At 45.5% G+C, this 5,515-nt stretch overlaps 1 long non-coding RNA gene across 1 annotated transcript; it reads right to left on the bottom strand.

Moving 5' to 3' along the window:
- Positions 1 to 2,607: 2,607 nt before the first annotated feature.
- LOC106021827 lies at positions 2,608 to 4,928 on the bottom strand. Its single transcript, XR_001196981.3, has 2 exons — positions 4,753 to 4,928; positions 2,608 to 2,902 (listed from the first exon to the last, which is right to left on the bottom strand). It is a non-coding gene; the product is annotated as an uncharacterized LOC106021827 (long non-coding RNA).
- Between the last annotated feature and the right edge of the window lie 587 nt (positions 4,929 to 5,515).

Raw genomic sequence — 5,515 nt, 5'->3', positions numbered from 1 at the left:
AATCCATTCTGTATTGACTTAAGGTCAGAGAGTTCAAACCTAACCTTGCTCTTTCAAGGTTAAAGACCTAAGATTTAGGTCTAAGGTGTGACTACTGAAGGATGTTTGGCCCTAAGATATGGTCATTGGATGTCTTGCCTAGATGACAGAATACTTGATCTAAGGTGTGGTTATTAGATGCTTTGAGAATTAAGGAAGCAATTACATTTGTTTGTTCCCGGTATCATTGGTAAGGAAGTCCTTTCTCCATCCCCCCCTTTTGGTTGGGGTATATAAAGACTTGAGCAATAAATTTAGGGCAGATTGTGGTATTCACTGGGTGCCCTCCTGGCTCTATCTTCTGTCTCTAGCCTGTTTCTGTCCTCAATCCGCACAACCCTTCTCAGGTACAAACCAGACTAGTGACCTGGAATGAACACCCCGTGTTTCTCTTCATCGATCTATTACTGAAATAAAGTATTTTTTCTTTCAGGGTGCTCAACAACACTCCAGGTATTTCATTGCTCCCTTGTAGTTTCATCTCTTTTGCTTGTCCATTACAGCATTCACCGTGAGTGGATTCTTAAGGCTGGATTTGGCTTAGACTTCTTTTTGAGGCCAGAGACTTTATGATTGGTTCTGTGTTTCACATGACAGCCCAAGCTCATTTCTCATGAGAATGCATGAATTCATCAGTGGACTCAGATGGTGTGTGGGACTCTTAGTCATCCTTCTGTTGGATCCACACAATACTTCATGAGAAAGGAATCCTCAGCCTCACTAACCAAACCAGGAAACTGAGGTTCTGAGAGTCCCAAGGATGATCCAAGGTAATTCAACTCTTGAGTGTCAGAGTGGAATGCGAGTTGGGTGCTGTGGGCTCTGACTCAGGGTTCAAAATGACTGTGCGGTTCTAGAAGGCTTTCTTCCATTTCTCCTCAGCACATTCTTACCCGACAGCCCCTAGATCTTTTGATTCTTGTTTGTACTCTGTTTGTAAATGTGCATTTACACATTTAACTTGAGAGGCAGGGCTGGGGGAAGGGCCAAAAAGGGGGAGGGGGTGTTCTTGATGCCACCAAGCCATAGAGGAAAGAGGCAGCAATAAGACTAGCGGAGAAAGATCCCCAGGGTCACCTCCACCTGCCAAATAGAGGCGTGGTTCCCACTGTGGCAGAATTCCTGCGGTTCTGTACCATTGAGTAACCAGGCCCTACCCTCATGAAGGACAGAGTGAAGTTCCTCAAGAGTGAGTTTGTTGTTGTGAGGACGGGTTTTTGCTGTGACAAGTCTTTTCTCACACACACAAGCCTTCTGCACACATCCACTTCCCCTCTGGTGTTCCTCAGTGTGTGGACCAACAAAGAACTCCCACCAAAAGCAGATCAGACAGCCCAGCACATTCTCGAACTTCCAGAACTAGGGAGGGATAAGTAAACCCCTTTATCTTATCAATTAGCAGTCTTGGGTATTTCATTTTGGAAACAACACATTCATGCCAAAATTGGATCAAGACAGTAATCTATAAAGGTGTGCTCGGTTTTATTTTAGTGAAAGCCAAAGTAGTTTAAGGAAAAGGGCTAATTAATGTGCTTAAATCACAAAACTATGAGAAAGGCCAGAGGTAAAGGCCAGAGGCCAGCTGGCCTCTGGGGACCATAGGATGGAAGCCTCAGAATTCTGTGGAAAATTCTGCCTAGTTCCCAGCTCTCACTTTTCATGTGTGCCGATTTCTTATTTTATGCTCATGGTTCCACAGAATAAGAATTAAGGCTACAGGCTACTCATGTTTCTCGTATGGACTTTCTTTCAGTGGAAAAAACTCCAGGGAAGAGCACTTATTGGATGGGCTGGGACCTATCTCTATAGTCAGGAAACAGTGACCCATGGTACCCACACACTCTCTGTGGCCAGGCTGACAGGATCTCTTCCTACAAGAAAGAAAGAAACCAGGGAATGGGAAGACTGTGGGTTGGGGAGATACTTCAGTTTTGGGCATGTAGGTGCACATGGTACATGTGTACATGTGCCCACACATGCACATACAAGCAAGAGGACAATCTTGGAAGTCAGGCGTTGTCCATGGTGGGGGTGGGTGGAAATGGGGGAGCTGTTATCCCTGGGCTGGGATAGCAAGTGCACAATTTTTTTTAATGCGTGTTCTGGGGGATTGAACTCAGGTCCTCATGGTTGCAAGGCAATCACTTTATAACTGAGCTTTCTCCCCAAGACTCTATGCACATTTGATAAGTACAAAAGGCAGTTGACAATATTTAAACACAGTCTTTCATGTGACAACAAGAACAAACCGTGGGGGAGAGACGCTGACATCTGTCAAATTCTCACGTGTGTTACGTAATCCCCCCACGCACCATGTGTGCAGTTTGCTTCACACGGAGGTAGCATAGACTCGGTGTTTATCTTTTTCCAAAGAATAATCCAAGACTCAAGGTAATTAAAGGGTCCACTCAGGACCCAAACAAAAAACAAAAGACATTCCTAGGTAAAAGGCACACACGTGCCCTATGTGCTGTTTTTACAACTGTCTGGTGAATTTAAAATCATTCTGAAATGAGAAGTTTGTTAAAAATGCATTGCTCCCAAGTCATATCAGTAAAGCACACTTAGTGGCATTGTCTGAAGGTGAGGTTTATTATTGACCACAGCAAAGAGGCCTCTGGAACTCTGAACAGGATGGGATAGACTGACCTGCATACTTGTGGTCTCCAAAAGATAGAGCACTGAAACCAACTCCCCTCCCCCTGATAGCACCAGGGCAGGCCGACAGAAGAGGTCTGCTGTGGGAAGGGGGCAGGTTCAGATGAGCTCACGAGGCTGGAAGGGCCATGATGCCACTGCTCTTCTTATCAGAGGAAGAGTTGCTGGGGCTCCATCACCAAGAGAGACACAAGGTGTCTTCTACCTGTGAGTTCAGAAAAGATCCTACTCTGGAAACTTAGCAGCACGCGGTAAATTCCTCCTTTCACCATCCATTCTAACGTTCTGTTTCAGCACCCCACCCTAAGAAACAGGGGCAGACAAACCCCATTATAGGTGGTCAGTTAAAGGAACAAAACCCTAACATAAAATTTCAGGCCTGTGAGACAATGGCTATTTTTCTTTTTTGTCCTCTCAAAGTTCAGTGTCGACCCAGGTAACCTTTTCCCCAATGCACATCCTACTGGTGTGCTTTTCTTTCCGACGGACATTTCTGTAGCTGATTTCCTTTGGTGCCTCATTTGTATTAACAGTCTAGGATTAGGCTCTACAGCACTCATGGCTCCGGGCTCCCGAGAATGCTGCCCCAGCTCACTCCAGTGCTTCTCATCTGCTGCTGGCTTCCCTTTGTCCTCTTAGCAACAGCACATAGCAGGCAAAGGCTTGCTAATCTCTAAGGGCTGCCTAGCCTCTGCTGAGCTTCTTAGGTAACTTATGGGAAGTAAAAGATGACTCCTTTACTCCATCAAGCCTTTGTGGGTGATAAAACTCCGCAACCCTTGGACATGATGGATCCTCATTGTCGCCAACAGCATCAGCTACTAGTGTGATTGGGCTTTGTTTGACCAATTGAGAGGCAAGGAAAAATCTGTGTTAGGTCTTACACCCAGGACAAATGTCACTCAATGCTTCTCACCTTGTCCCATACCCTAAACCTCTCCCTCCATGGGGCGTCCCTTCCCCCAGCCTGATCTTTATACGACTCAGCCCTTTTGGCTACTCTGGTCTCTTGATGTCTTTCCTGGCCTGCCTCTCATAGTGGGTGTCTTCTCTCTCACTCTCTCTCCGGCTCAACTCTCAAGGTCTGGTGTAGCCTTCTGGACATGTTCAGCCTGAAGTCTTTTCTCTGTCTTCTTTGTCCCTTACATCTACACTAAAAATCTTCTGCATACTTTAGGAGTGGTCATGTCCTCCTTTTATTTCATGTTTGTGTTTAAATTGGAGGGTATGTACCATTACTCTTTCTCTTTCCAGGACAGGGAAGAGCATTTCTTCTAAGACATAGGTGCAAAAAGATCTCCGGATTCCTATTGGGAAACAGTAATCTTGACTTGCCCTGGAATGAGGATTTTCCTGGATGAATAATTCTAAGAACTAGATCTAGGCCAGTGACCGGCAAACTAAGAGAGTTGTCCTTCCAAATAAGAGCTTTTAGAGCAATAGTCCAAGATGACAGGTTACAAAATATATCCTTTCTTTGGGAAGTTTTTGTGGGTCCTTATAAGGCAAATATGTTAAGACTCGGGCATTATGCTGGCCTGGCCCTGTCACCCTGGCAGAATGCACTCAGAGAGAACACTGGTCAGCTCAGGGTTCCAGGGTTTCCACACAGGTGCAAAGGACCCCTTTAAGAGACAGACCTCTGCACACTTACTCTCTTTTTCCCGCTCTCTCTTCCCACTCTTCCTCTGGGGCAGACAGGGCTTTTCCTGTCTCCCTCTTCTCTTCTGTCCTCTGTGTCTCTTTACCTCTTTTCTCTTTCCTTCCCCCTTCCCTCCTCTTTTCTAATAAAACTTCCCACTTAACCTCTGTCTGCCTGGCATGTTTCTCCCTCAGCCTCGGTAACTCTCGCCTGCCATGGAATCCGCCAAGGCCCCCCAAGGAAGACCCCCCATGAGCTTTATCATAACACAATGTATTGCCAAGGATGACTGGGGTGTAACTGCTTGGATGGGCTTGAGGCACGGGGAGAAGAGCAAATTCCAGACTTACCGGAACACTTATGAGTAAACCCTGGTGCACAACAGTTAAGAAAACCAAGATTAAATCACTCACCTTTCCTACCTTGGTTTTGCCATCCTCCACGCCGGAACACTGCTTGGTTAAAACAGTGACTCAGGAGATACTCTGAGTCTTCTCCAAGGCACCTTCAAAGAAGTTGTTTGGTTTCTGTTGATATTATGAGCAGTCTGGATTCTTAGTCCTGCCTCTGGGCTCCAGGTAATTTGATTCCTCATCTGTAAGTGGACAAAGAGGCATTTCCCTTATTGAGGGCTTCTGGGGGATTGATAGACAGGGCATGTATGCAGTATACAGGAGACGCAAAGAAGGTTCTTTGTCAGTTCCTGAGGTGTTTGGGGCTCACAGTCTTCTCATCTCATGCTTCACTCCACTAACAAAACATGAGGCCACTGGACTTAGAAGTTGCATCTTCATCTTGGATATGTCGTCAATGAGGGTCTTCAGTTAGTAGCATTCTGTTTAAACAGGGGCTCTGGAATCTCAAACTTGTTTTGAGTTGCATTTCCCTGATGGCTAAGGATGTTGAGCACTTTCTTAAGTGTCTTTCAGCCATTTTAAATTCCTCTATTGAGAATTCTCTTTTTAGTTTTGTACCCCACTCTTTAATTGGATTGTTTGATATTTTGGTGGCTAGCTTCTTGAGTTCATTTTATATTTTGGAAGTCAGACCTCTGTAGGATGTGGGGTTGGTGAAGATCTTTTCCCATTCTGTGGGCTGCCTTTTTGTCTTGCTGCCTGTGTCCTTTGCCTTACAGACGCTTCTCAGTTTCAGGAGGTCCCATTTATTAATTGTCAA

This window comes from Mesocricetus auratus, unplaced genomic scaffold (genome assembly GCF_017639785.1).
Source record: "Mesocricetus auratus isolate SY011 unplaced genomic scaffold, BCM_Maur_2.0 Super-Scaffold_100023, whole genome shotgun sequence".
Lineage (NCBI taxonomy): Eukaryota > Metazoa > Chordata > Mammalia > Rodentia > Cricetidae > Mesocricetus > Mesocricetus auratus.
The sequence above is the reverse complement of the archived record's forward strand: the minus strand, read 5'-3'. Positions and strand labels throughout refer to the sequence as shown.